Genomic DNA, 14,272 nt, shown 5'->3' on the forward strand with positions numbered 1-14,272 from the left:
CATAGTCATGGTATGCTGCTATAGTTAGCAGGATCCTAATGGATTTAAGCATGACCATGGGTGAACTGGAGGCCTAGATACCCGAGTAAACCTTCTAGATTGGTTTTTTTCTGGAGTTGGTGGGACATCTCCCAAATCTTCAAGTGTCTCACACTTGGTTTTTTACTGGTCCGTAGCTCATATGAAGTTTTAGGAACAAATTTGGCTGGAACCCGGTTTAGCACATAAATCACAGTCTCTAATGCGAAACCCGAAAAGGATATGGGTAACTCTGAGTGGATGAGAAGTGAACAGACCATATCTAATAGAGTCTGATTTCTCCTCTCTGATACCCCGTTTAATTATGGGGTAGCAGGAGGAATCAGAAGTGAACGGACCATATCCCTGAGTTCATCAGAGAGATATTTGCCTCCTCGATTTGATCGAAGGGCTTTAATATTTCTCCCCAACTATTTCTTGACCTCTTGTTTGAATTCTTTGAACTTTTCAAATGATTCAAACTTGTGGCCCATTAGGTACACGTAACCATACCGTGAAAAATCATCGGTAAATGTTATAAAATAAGCATGTTAGTTATGTGTCCTAACATTCATGGGACCACATACATCAGTATGTATAAGGTTAAGCATGCTAGTAGATCTTTCTGGCTTTCCCGTAAATGGTCGCTTCGTCATCTTACCCTGAAGGCAAAATTTACACGTTGGAAAATCTTTTATAGTTAGAAAATCCAAAGGACCATCATTTACCAACCTCGTGACACAATCTATATTAATGTGGCCAAGTCGGTAATGCCATAGGCATGTGGGATAAACTGTATCATGAGTTCTCTTCTTGGGGATTATTTTCGATGTAGTTTCGGTTATGTTTGTTTCCAGAGAAGGATGGAGAACATAAAGACCATTCTCAATGTTAAACAGTGTATGCCCTTAGCTCCAATCAGCATGATGTAAATTATGACATTTATTGTAAATGAATAAAGTGCATATTTGATTCATGTTATTGTGGTGTGTTTCTATGTAATAACCATAAATTGGACAAATATGAGACTCGTTTTAGTTTAGAATCTTCACAGTTGTTGGATAGATCTGGGGAGATTTATCCCGTCAAGGCTGAGACTGATGTGCCACCAAGTTGGTTGGGGTGGCTTATCTCAGCTACCAGGTTGAGACCTAAGGCACATGCAGTGTGGGTTTTCTTGAAACCCTGAACCGTACCAAATTCCAGTATTCCCTTGGACCTTGGAGACAAATAGGCAAAACTGGAATGTTACACCTAACCCCTAGACTCGATTATGATACTACATTAGGTGTCGGATTAGGGTATCTTTGATGTGCCAATTGGTGAGATCCTTAAAGGGGGTCAAAACCTGGGTATGTTGGAATAGTTCGAGAATTCCCCGGAGTGGGTGATCATAGCCTTTTGTTGTCCTTTGACTCCAGTCTCTTGTTGGCAGGTGAACACTACCATACATGCCATGGCCCTCTAGACGCACGTTCACTCCTGCGACGCCCGTAACCAGAAGGTCAACATTCAAAAGCTCTAGGGTGAGCTCGACCAGACTCGGGGCGAGCTCCTTCACACTCGCAAAGGGAGTGAGTCCCAGGAGCAGCTCGTCCGAGACTAGGAGGCACAGATTGCCAGGCTTTTTGAAGAGAGCGCGTGTTACAGGGAGGAGTCGTCGAGGGTGGCAGCGGAGAGGGAGCTCCTTCGCCAACAGGTTCGGGACTTGGAGTCCACTCTTCTAGACCGAACTCAGAACTTCGACAACATGGTGGAGGCTGAGCGGGAGAGAGCGGTCTGAGACTTCAAGGACTCCCAGGATTATCACGACCTCTAGGTGGAGTATGGCTCGAGCTCATACCGCTCCGGATTTAAGCTCTGCCGCTGGTTAGTCCAAAAGAAATTTTCTAGGCTCAATCTTGACGGCATCACTATGAAGGGCCTGCCTCCCGAGACGGCAGACCAGGCGGAGGAGGAAGAGCCTGACTCCCCGGATGATGAGGACGAGGTGGAGGAGGTGGACCCCTAAGGCTGGCGGCATCGGTTTTCTGCTTTAATTTTTGCTGGCTCCCGGGTGCCATAAACCCGGTCTTGAAAAGATCATTATTGGGCGGTTGTGCCCTTTTTTCCTGCTACTGAACTTTCTCGAGCCGTTTTGCTCGGTTGTTTTTTTTTTTTGAAACAGTAATGAAATTTCTTTTCATCCTCTAAGTATGGTGTGCTCTTTTTGTTTTTGCTAAAGCGATCTCATCACTTCGAGCTATTAGGGCTACATACCCGAAATAGGACCTTCCCGAACTATACGTTTGTTGCTCATACCTTAGTTCAGTCAATGTGCCGAGACGAGCCATGCTTCGTGGGGTTTGAACCCGAGCTGCCAACGCCTCTGATATTTCATACTTTGCCTTTGCCACTGAAGCGACTAAGTCTTTCTTGGTAACGAGTTCTTTGTTATCTCGGTGTTTTAGCCCTTAGGCTGAGAGGGTGACATAGTCTGCCTTTGATGTTTGCCCATGCCATGGAGGCGATTGGGTCTTGTTGCGCCGAGATCGTGTTAGCTCGGCATTTTGGCCCTTAGGCTCCGGGAGTGACTCATGGTCTACTCAGTACTTTGCCCAAGCCATAGAGGCGACTGGGTCTCAATGCACCGAGGTCATGTTAGCTCAGCATTTTGGCCCTTAGGCTCTGGGAGTGACTCATGGTCTACTCAATAGTTCGCCCAAGCCATAGAGGCGACTGGGTCTCATTGCACCGAGGTCATGTTAGCTTGGCATTTTGGCCCTTATGCTCTGGGAGTGACTCATGGTCTACTCAGTAGTTATAGGTAATATCGCCTTAAGTTGACAATATTCCATGCCTGAGGCACTTACTTCCCTTCAAGGGTTTCGAGCTCATACGTTCCTTCACCGAGAACTCATTTTACTCGGTAAGGTCCTTCCCAATTCAGTCTGAGCTTACCAATGCCCGGCTCAGGTACCATAATTTTTTGAAGGACCAAGTCACCAACACGGAGGTTCCGCTTCTTGACCCTGGCGTTATAGTACCGAGCTACTCTTTGTTGATAAGCTGTGCTCCTGATATATGCAAGATCCCTCACTTCATCGAGTAGGTCGAGGTTGGTACGTAGCTCGTCTTCATTTGCCTTGTTGTTGTATGCTTCCATTCGTAGCAAGGGAACCTCAATCTCAGCGGGGATGACTGCTTCGGTGCCGTAGGTGAGGTTAAAGGGAGTTTCTCCTGTAGCGGTTTTCTCTGTGGTTTGGTAAGCCCATAGGACGCTGGGTAACTCATCTGCCCACAGTCCTTTAGCCTGGTCTAGGCGCGCTTTGAGTCCGCGAAGAATAGCTCTGTCCGTGACTTATGCTTGAACGTTTGCTTGAGGATGTGCGACCGAGGTGAAGTTCTACCAGATCCCCATGTCTTGGCACCGGTTCTGGAATTTGATGTCCTCAAACTACTTGCCATTATCAGAAATCAATACCCGAGGTAACCCAAAGTGGCACACTATGTTCTTCCAAAAGAAGTTCTGGATGTTTTGGGCTATGATTGTTACGAGAGGTTCGGCTTCTACCCACTTGGTGAAATAATCCACTACTACCACTAAGAACTTCCTCTGGCCTGTCGCTGGTGGAAATGACCAAAGTATGTCGATCCCCCACTCTGCGAAAGGCCATGGGCTGGTGAGGTATTTGAGGTCAGCAATGGGCTGATGGTAGATGTTGGTGTGCTTCTAGCACTTGTCACATTTTTTGACGAGCTCAATGGCGTCTGCTTTCATCGTTGGCCAGTAATATCCCTGTCGTAGTGCTTTTTGGGTGAGGGCCCTGCTCCCCAAGTGTCCACCGCACAGACCTTCATGGGTATCGCGGAGCACGAGCTCGGCTTCGGTAGGTCGCAAGCAACGCAGGTAGGGGAGCATGTAGGATCTTCGATACAGTCATTCGTTTATCATGACATATTTGGCCGCCTGACACTCTACCCTTTTGGCGGCGTTGCGATCTGCAGGGAGGGTCCCATGTAGCAAGAAGCTCGCAAGCGGGTCAATCCAACTCGGCTCTGCTTGATCGACGAGAGTGACCTCCTCCGCCCCCCTGAGAATGCTAGGCCGGGGAAAGTTCTCTATGTACACGGTTCTCATGGTATTATCACTGGTGCTGGCTAATCGGGACAGGGCACCGGCCTTAGCATTCTCCGACCTTAGGATTTGCCTGATGAAGTATGACTGGAAGTTGAGCAAGGCCTCCTGTATTTTGGCTAAGTAAGCAATCATAGTCAGTTCATGAGCTTCGTATTCTCCTGTGACCTGATTGACCACGAGCTGGGAGTCACTGCAGATAATAATGTGTTTGGCTTTCATTTCTTTGGCTAGAGCTAGCCCGGATATCAACGCTTCATACTCTACTTCATTGTTGGATGCTGCGAACTCAAAGCGCAGTGCGTACTCCAACTTTGTGCCACTTGAGCCGTGCAGGACTATTCCGGCTCCGCTGCCCTATTGGTTCGAGGAGCCATCTACGTGAAGGATCCAGGGCTCCTCATCCCAGTTCGCGTTTGGCCTAACTAGGAGAGATGCCACACTGGCTGCAACCTCACGGTGCTCTGACTCGACTGGCCAGGGAGCTTCGGGCTCGCCCGAGCTGGGGGCCTCGTGCTCAACCGGCCTGGGGACTTCGGAGCTGAAAGTGCAATCTGCAATGAAATCTGCTAAGGCTTGGGCTTTAATAGCAGTCCGCGACTTATATTGGAGATCGTACTCGCTGAGCTCAACGGACCACTTCGCCAGTCGGCCAGAGACCTCGGGCTTGAGTAAGACTTGCCATAGAGGTTTGTCGGTGAGGACGATAACAGTGTGAGCTTGGAAGTACGGGCGGAGCTTTCGGGCTGGGATAACCAATGCGTAGGCCAGTTTTTCTATCTCTGGGTATCTGGTCTCTGCTCCCTACAACACTTTACTAACATAGTAGATAGGTCGCTGGACCTGATCTAATTCTTTTATTAGTACCGAGCTGACCACTTCGTCGTTGGCCGAAAGGTACAGCTCTAAAACATCGCCCTCTTCGGGCCGGGTTAGGACCGGTATACTAGTGAGGTATTTTTTGAACTCGTCGAATGCGAGCTAACAGTCTTGGGTCCATTCAAACCCTTTGCTTTTAATTGACTTAAAGAAAGGCAGGCAGTGATCTGCCGACTTGGACATGAAGCGGCTTAGGGCGGCTATTCGACCATTCAGCCTCTAAACCTCCTTCATCTTTCGGGGTGGTTGCATGTCTAATATGGCCTTTATTTTGTCCGGGTTGGCCTCAATGCCGCCGGTTCACGATGTTCCCCAGGAATTTACCCGAGGTGACTCCAAAGGCACACTTATTCGGGTTCAGCTTCATATTGAATTTACGCAGAATTTCAAAAACTAAGTTCAAGTCTTGTTTTAAGTTGCAAGAAAGTCGAGTTTTGACGACCATGTCGTCTACATAACATTCCACATTTTGGCCAATCAATGGCTCAAACAATTTATTTACAAGTCTTTGAAAAGTCGCCCCAACATTTTTAATTCGAAGGGCATGACCTTGTAACAGTACAGGCCGAGCTCAGTTATGAAGGGAGGTTTTTCTTCATCGGCTGGGTCCATCCTAATTTGATTGTAGCCTGAGTAGGCATCTAGAAAGCTCAGCAACTTATGCCTCGAGGTCGCATCCACTAGGTAGTCAATCCTAGGGAGTGGGAAGCAGTCCTTTGGGCAAGCTCGGTTTAAGTCAGTGTAGTCGATGCACATGCGCCATTTACCGTTAGCCTTTTTTACCAGAACGGGGTTGGCCACCAAGCTCGGGTAATGGACTTCCTTAATAAATTGGCTGCAAGGAGCTTCCCGACCTCCTCGTCGACTGCCCTCCACCGCTCTGGGGCTAGGTTGTGTTTCTTCTCTCTAACGGACCTAACTACAAAATCAGTATTAAGCTTATGAGTTATGATGCTGGGGTCTATGCCAGGCATTTCCGTCACGGACCAAGAAAAAACATCTAAATTCTTAAGCAAAAAGCGTACCAGTTCGGACCGCAGGGGCTCCCCAATGGAAGCACCAATCTGAAATGTTCGGGCAGGGTCCTCTGTTGAGGTTGGGACGGAGACAGTCTCCTCCGTAGGCACAGCTCGCTCCTTGCTCTGCTCCGTAGGTCGCTCCAATTCGAGGTTGTCGGCCACCTTGGCTTTTCCCTTGAGGGCGGCGACATAGCATTTGTGAGACTCAAGCTGGTCACCTCGCGCTACCCCGATGCCAAATTCTGTAGAGAACTTCATGGCCAAGTAGTAGGTGGACACCACAGCCCGTAAAGCATGGGTAATCGGCCGACCTACTATGGCGTTGTACGGGGAGGGGGTTGCGACCACCAAGAAGTCATGGTTGAGCCTCACAAAGCTAGGCCAGGTGCCGACATCCACAGGTACTGTCACCCTTCCTAGGGGCCGAACTTCTTCTCCGCTGAAGCCTACTAGGGGAGTGTTCATGGGCTTTAAGTCGCTCTCCTGAAGCAGAAGTTTGTCGAAGGCCGCTTTGAAGAGGATGTCTGCCGAGCTGCCCGAATCGACGAGGACTCGCTTGACTTTGAAGTCATTCATCTTCACTTTTATGATGAGCACGTCGTCATGGGGGTAATGGACCCCGCATGCATCGTCCTCTATAAAGAAGATGGGGTCTTCTGTCCTTGGTCGCTTTGGAGGGTTCTGTCCTTCCCTGCCGGTCTCGCGAGCCGATGTGCGAGCTGCTGCTGAGGTGCATTCCGCCACGATCGAGCCTCCGACTATGACATGGATGATTCCCCGAACTGGTCTCTCCTCGGGGGGCTGCTTCTACGGTGGTTCCTCTTGCCTGCTAGACTCGGGAGCGTCTCTGCTTTTCTCCCCTTGTCGACCTGCCTTATTATTATTATTACTATTATTATTTTGTACAAAATTTCGTAAATATCCATGACGAATGAGCTCTTCTATCTCATCGCGGAGGTTTTTACAACTCTCGGTACTATGACCGTGATCTTTATGAAAACTACAATACAAATTTTTATTCCGGGTGCTAGGGTCGGCCTTCAGCCGAGGTGGCCACTTCACATATGTACATTGATCGCCATGATGATCTCAGCCCATTTTGTATTGAGGGGTGTGAAGTCCCTTTCTGCTGTTGGGGCTCGGGAGGGCTGGACTGGCCTCGCCCCCCGAGCTATGTCCTTCTTCTTCCTGTTGTCGCCCTGAGATGGGGGTTCTAGTTCCCTCTTTCTTTTTTCTGGGGCCTGTTCACCCTTCTGGTTGATCTCCTCCTCAGTCCCAATAAACCTATCTATGAGCTTAAGGAACTCGATTACGGTTTTGGGTTGGTTGACAACTACGTGCCACTTGAACTCCTTATGGGTGATACCTCGCTTGGTTGTTGTGAGGCGTACTACGGGATCCAGGTCGGGTATCTGCAAGCAAGCGTCATTGAACCGATTAATGTAGCTCCGTATGGACTCCCCTTGCTAGTGACGAAGTGGGAGGTGAAGTGGGAGGTGAAGACCGGCACGAACTGCGCCCAACTTCTTATCGATCCTGGCGTGAGGTTCCGGTACCAGGTGCGGGCCACTCCTTTGAAAGTAGTGGAAAAGGCCACACACATGCAGGACTCGCTAGCCCGTGCCAAGTGCATTTGGGACTGGAAGGCATCCACATGGTCATTTGGATTGAAAGACCCATCATACTTGTCTGGAGGAGGGAGCTTGAAATCCTTTGGCATGGGGACAGCAAGGAGTTCTGAAGATAACGGGGAAGAAACCGAGAGGAGGGGGGTAGCTTTCACTTCAGCCGAGCACACCTCCTCCTTTCCTTTGAGCTCGGGAGAGGCTCTGGAAGCAGTTCGGTGAGCTCGCCGGCGCCTTCGCTGCTGCTTTGCTGGTTCAGCGTTGGTGCTCGGTGCCTCGGTGTTGCCGAGCTCGATAGGCTCGGACTACTGGTGACGACTCTGGACTGAAGGGCCCTGTCTGTAGCCCATTGCCAGAACCTCGAATGGGTTATCTGCTAACGGGAGCTTGAATTGCAAAGGTTGTGGTGACACGGGCCTTGTTGGGTGAGAGGCCCCTGACCCGCCCACTGGTTGCGAGGTAGGTGGCGACGGGGCAGCCGGCCTCTCTCTCTTGCCACGGGAAGAGGCGCGGATCTTGGCTGGATCTTGGACCTGGGAGGCTTCTCGCCGACGAGGCCGCTCACTCCGGCGGGTTGGCTTGGCCTACTTCGTGGGCGGGTGCCGAGGTGGAAGCAACATCTGGGCCTGAGGCAAAGAGGGAAACTGCTGTTGGTACTAGTACTGGGAAACCTGGTGCAACACTTGCTATTGGTAGAGTTGAAACTGTTTGAGCTGTTGCATTCGAGCTTGCATGGCCCGCATGCATTGCACTAAGTCCTCCAGTTGGTTTGGGTTGGCTGTTGTGGGCACAACCGAGGGTTCGGCAGAGGTTGCTCCTATTAGATAGTTTTGTATGCCCTTAGCTTCAATTAGAATGATGTACTTTATGAGTTTATTGTAAATGAATAAAAGTGCATATTTGATTCATGTTCCCTTGGTATGTTTCTGTGTAATACCCTTAAACTGGACACTTAATGAGACTCGTATTAGTTTAGAATGTTCACAGCCAGTGGGTCGGTCTGGGGAGACCTATCCTGATAAGGGCTGACACTGTGGTGCCACCATGTCGGTTGGGGTGGCCTGTCTCAGTTGCCAGGTTGAGACCCTAGGCACATACAGTGTAGGATTAATTAAATCTATGAACTTGACCAGATTTCCAGTATTGCCTTGGACCTTGGAGATTCATGGGCAAAACTGGAAAGTTACACCCGACCCCTAGACTCGATTATGATATTGCACTAGGTGTCGGATTGGATTGTCTTTGATGTACCAATCAGTGAGATCCTTAGCGGGGGTCAAAACATGGGTATGTTGGGACAGTCTGAGAATTCATCTGAGTGGGTGATCATAGTGACAGGATCAGCCCCTTTGTCGGACGAAGGTAATGATCAGGGATGCACTCTCACTGATGGAAACCAAGACTACCGGCAGCCGATTTCAATCATTGAGATTTGTTTTGCAAAGTATATTTTATATGAGATATAAAAGTATATATATTATGGTTTCTAAAATGTTTGAAAGAAGTTTTTAAGTCCCGGGATCCATATAAGTGGAGAGTGCAACATTGTTCCTTGCAGCCGAGGGAGAGGTCCTCTCTTGTCGGGCAGTGTATGATCATTATGGGCTGAGACACGTGGAAAGTATGAGACTCCAGCTTGTACCTGATTGGACCTAAGTGCAAGTGGGAGCTGTTAGACAGTTTTGTATGTCCTTAGCTTCAATCAGAATGATGTACTTTATGAGTTTATTGTAAATGAATAAAAATGCATATTTGATTCATGTTCCCTTGGTATGTTTCTGTGTAATACCCTTAAACTGGACACTTAATGAGACTCGTGTTAGTTTAGATTGTTCACAGCCAGTGGGTCGGTCTGGGGAGACCTATCCTGATAAGGCTGACACTATGGTGCCACCAAGTCGGTTGGGGTGGCCTGTTTCAGCTGCCAGGGTGAGACCCTAGGCACATACAGTGTAGGATTAATTGAATCTATGAACTGGACCAAATTTCCAGTATTGCCCTGGACATTGGAGATTGATGGGCAAAACTGAAAAGTTACACCCGACCCCTAGACTCGATTATGATACTACACTAGGTGTCGGATTGGGCTATCTTTGATGTACTAATCAGTGAGATCCTTAGCGGGGGTCAAAACATGGGTATGTTGGGACAGTCTGAGAATTCATCTGAGTGGGTGATCATAGTGACAGGATCAGCCCCTTTGTCGGACAAAGGTAAGGATCGGGGATGCACTCTTACCGATGGAAACCAAGACTGCTGACAGCCGATTTCAATTGTTGCGGTTTGTTTTGCAAAGTATATTTTATATGAGATATAAAAGTATATATATTATGGTTTCTAAAATGTTTGCAAGAAGGTTTTAAGTCTCGGGATCCATATAAGTGGAGCGTGCAACATTGTTCCTTGCAGCCGAGGGAGAGGTCCTCTCTTGTCGAGCAGTGTATGATCATTATGGGCTGAGACACGTGGAAAGTATGGGACTCCAGCTTGTACCTGATTGGACCCAAGTGCAAGTGGGAGCTGTTAGACAGTTTTGTATGTCCTTAGCTTCAATCAGAATGATGTACTTTATGAGTTTACTGTAAATGAATAAAAGTGCATATTTGATTCATGTTCCCTTGGTATGTTTCTGTGTAATACCCTTAAACTAGACACTTAATGAGACTCGTGTTAGTTTTGATTGTTCACAGCCAGTGAGTCGGTTTGGGGAGACCTATCCTGATAAGGCTGACACTGTGGTGCCACCAAGTCGGTTGGGGTGGCCTGTTTCAGCTACCAGGGTGAGACCCTAGGCACATACAGTGTAGGATTAATTGAATCTATGAACTGGACCAGATTTCTAGTATTGCCCTGGACATTGGAGATTGATGGGCAAAACTTAAAAGTTACACCCGACCCCTACACTCGATTATGATACTACACTAGGTGTCGGATTGGGCTGTCTTTGATGTACCAATCAGTGAGATCCTTAGCGGGGGTCAAAACATGGGTATGTTGGGACAGCTTGAGAATTCATCTAAGTGGGTGATCATAGTGACAGGATCAGCCCCTTTGTCGGACAAAGGTAATGATCGGGGATGCACTCTCACTGATGGAAACCAAGACTGCCGACAGCCGATTTCAATCGTTGAGATTTGTTTTGCAAAGTATATTTTATATGAGATATAAAAGTATATATATTATGGTTTCTAAAATGATTGCAAGAAGGTTTTAATTCCCGGGATCCATATAAGTGGAGAGTGCAACACTGTTCCTTGCAGCCAAGGGAGAGGTCCTCTCTTGTCGGGCAGTGTATGATCATTATGGGCTTAGAGGTTAAGTGTAAGACCATTGAGGATAATAATTGATGGGCTAATCTTGCATCTGCCCACATTCCCTGGGTGTTACAAGGTGGTTTGGCCCAGGGACCACTTAGGGTAAGTGTTGGGCCCATAGAGCCCATTTGATGGGTTTCAGGGGGTGCACTGTTCATAGCAGTGTATTCATCCAGGCCTTGTAACAAAGGCAAGGCTGAACCCATGTGGCTGATGTGTAGATCAATGCTTGGGTCCCACGCCATACAAGGAAGCCCAACTGAGCAACAGTTAGGAAGGTTAAGTGAGCACATAAGCTTAATGGGCCTAAAGCCCATTTCGAACTGGGCTATTTAATTAGTTAAATATGGGGCAAATTCTGAGATGGATTAGCAGATAGGATAGGGTCTTAACCCTATCCACTCAGAGAGTCCAGATCTGAATGTGATTCAGATCTAGAAACCTCCTAATGAGATTAGGAGAAAGCTAATCTAATCTGCAGATAAGATAAGGGTTTATCCTTATCACCTAAAGGGAAGTCTGATCCAAATCTGATTTGGATCAGCAAGTCCTAATTGGATTAGGAGCTGATCCTTTAGGGTTACAATAGAAAAAAGGGGCGGCAGCTTTTGGTAGAGATAATTCACATCCTCCTTGAGAGCTGAAAACACAGAAGAAAGAATTAAGCAACCCTGCAGAATTCTTTCTTGCCGCCTCCTTGTTCTTGCCACCCTGTTTGCCAGTTCGATCTCCAGTTGTGGGAGAAGTCAAGATTCAATCTTGACATCAGTTCTTTGAGAAAGAATTGATAGGAAGTTGTGCTCACGTGCCATCCTGCTATTTCTTGCGAATGACAGAATTCTTGGAGAAGAATACTACTAATTCTGCTCCATCCTGCACTGTGCCATCTTCAGTGGGAGCAGTCTTTGGATCCTTCCTTGGGTGTGAACACCTTCATTGGGAGATATTGTTTCTCCGTATCAGTTATAGTCCTCTCCTACTCCTTTTGGTTCAGATCTGGTTCAATTTATGGTTAAAGAATGATCCTTGAAAATATGATTTTCTAAATAGGGAATGCGATTCCCAGTTGAAGGGAGAGAAAAATTTTTGAAATTCGCCCCTTTATTCCGCAATATTTGGGCGTCCATACGATGGATCTCTCATCCCTTCAGCTCCCACTGTAGAAGGGAACAGAGCAATGGCGGGTGCCACTGTAAGAGGCACGTTCAAACTGGCGACTCCGCCTGCGGTGAGGGGGACGGTAAACTGTCCAATGCAGACAGTAGGAAGTTGGGGCTGCTTCCCATAAGCGTTCTGATTGTTGCCACGTCCGGCTTTGCTGGAAGAAGCCATGAAGAGTGCTAAGTTTTTGGAAGAAAGTGCTATGAAAGCTTGGAGGGAGGCTTTTAGAAGCGTTTTCCCACAGACGGCGCCAAATGATGCCGCACGATCCGGCACTCCTAGTTGGCTACTGACTGGCTCCTTGTTGGCAATGAGTGACACCTGAGAAGGTGAAGAAGATGGATCCCCGGGGATTTACCCGGCGGGAATACTCCGAAGCTTAAGTTAGAACGATGGGGAGGAAGAAGAGAGAATACAAAAGGCTAATAGTGTAGATCGCGCTGGATCACTACATCTCGAGATTAGCTCGTGAGCAAGTGCAAGTTCAGATCTAATTCCAAGAGCGAGAGAGAGACTGTCTCTTTGCTTTAAGGTCTTTTATAGGGGCGTTCTTGTCAAATTAGGTGTAACCGCCACTGAGCTCCAGTCGCAGCCATTACTTGCTAGGGCTGCGCAGGTGATCATTACATTATACTGCATGCTCGACTGAGTGACACATTTCCGAAGGGACAGGCACGCTTACCATCTGTCGAGAGACGTGGGGCAGACTGTCAATCAGACAGGGACTGCGCCGTCAGTTGAGAGACGTGGCACAGTCTAATGAGTACGGTCTTGTTAGATGGAAGCTTCCTAAGAGCGTTGCATCATAGTTGCAAGTTACTTCGTAGTGGGCTATCCTTGCCGCAAGCTACCTTGTAGCAAGCTCTTAGGGGTACTTCGAGGTGACCCTCATCAAGGTTGGCCTATGGGGGATCTGGAGTGAGCTGGTTTCCCTAGCTCACAAGCTGAAATAATCCTAGAGTATTCCCTTCTTAGTAGCTCAGGGGATCTGGAGCTCGTGTTGTAGCGAGCTCCCCCTATAGAGAGCTATGACATAGCGAGCTGTTCTACAGACTCGTTACTCGGTTGCGGTCAAGCCAGGCTGTAGAGCTGTTGCTCGTGTTGAGTCAGGTCCACGTGTCATCTTCTTAGTAGGTCGGGTCAAATCATCCTCCATCAACAATCTTTCAGTACAATAGTTCCTTCTCTGAAAATTAACTCTACGGTTTCTATAGCCGTAGCTGCAACACTTGCAGAAGTCCCCAGGTAAAGAGTTACTTCTCCGTCACTCAGTCTTCTGCTTATCCTGAACCCCTGCAGTGAGTTACATGCATGAGTCGATGCCTTGGAGTCAATACACGAGGAAGCAGAAGTTACCAACAAATTGGTTTCTATGACACAGGATTCGAAATTACCTTGTTTCTTGGATTCCAGGTACTAAGGACAGTTCCTCTTCCAGTGGCCGATCTATTTGCAGAAGTGACAAGCATCTGATGCTTTGTCCTTCTGCTTCTTGGGCTTAGCAGCTTTCTTCTAAGGCTTTCTCTTTGCCTTCCTCTTTTTCTTGCCCAATTTGCTAGATTCAACAAGCATAGCAAGGGGATCATCCTTCTTTATCAGTTCCTCAGCCCTCTGCAATATATTGCAGAGTTCCTGGATGCAAACATTTAGCTTGTTCATGTTGTAATTCATGATGAACTGATTGAAGGTAGAGGGCAGAGAATTTAGGATGGTGTCTACCTTCATGATATGGTCAAGCACGGATCCAAGAGCCTCAAGTTCATTGATGTAACCCATCATCCGAAGACAATGGTCATGAACCTGCTGGTACTTGGACATCTGCGTGGTCATGGACTGTTTCAAGACCTTCTGACGAGTAGAACGATTCTGCTCCTCATACATCATTCTCAAACTATCCAATATGTCCTTGGAGAATTCGATCTGATCGAACTGCCTCTGTATTGGATTATCCAAGGAGGCTATGATGTAGCAGCGGGCTAGGGAATTCTTCTCTTTCCATTCCTAGTAGTCCCTCCTACGGGCCTCAGAAGCCCTATCACCCGAACGCTCCAAGGCAGGATTCTTAGCTACTTTGTCCAACTTCTCAGAAGTGAGGACCAGTATAAGATTACAGTACCAGTCAGCATAGTTTGGGCCCTT

Source organism: Nelumbo nucifera, chromosome 2 (genome assembly GCF_055504915.1).
Source record: "Nelumbo nucifera cultivar China Antique chromosome 2, China Antique-T2T, whole genome shotgun sequence".
Lineage (NCBI taxonomy): Eukaryota > Viridiplantae > Streptophyta > Magnoliopsida > Proteales > Nelumbonaceae > Nelumbo > Nelumbo nucifera.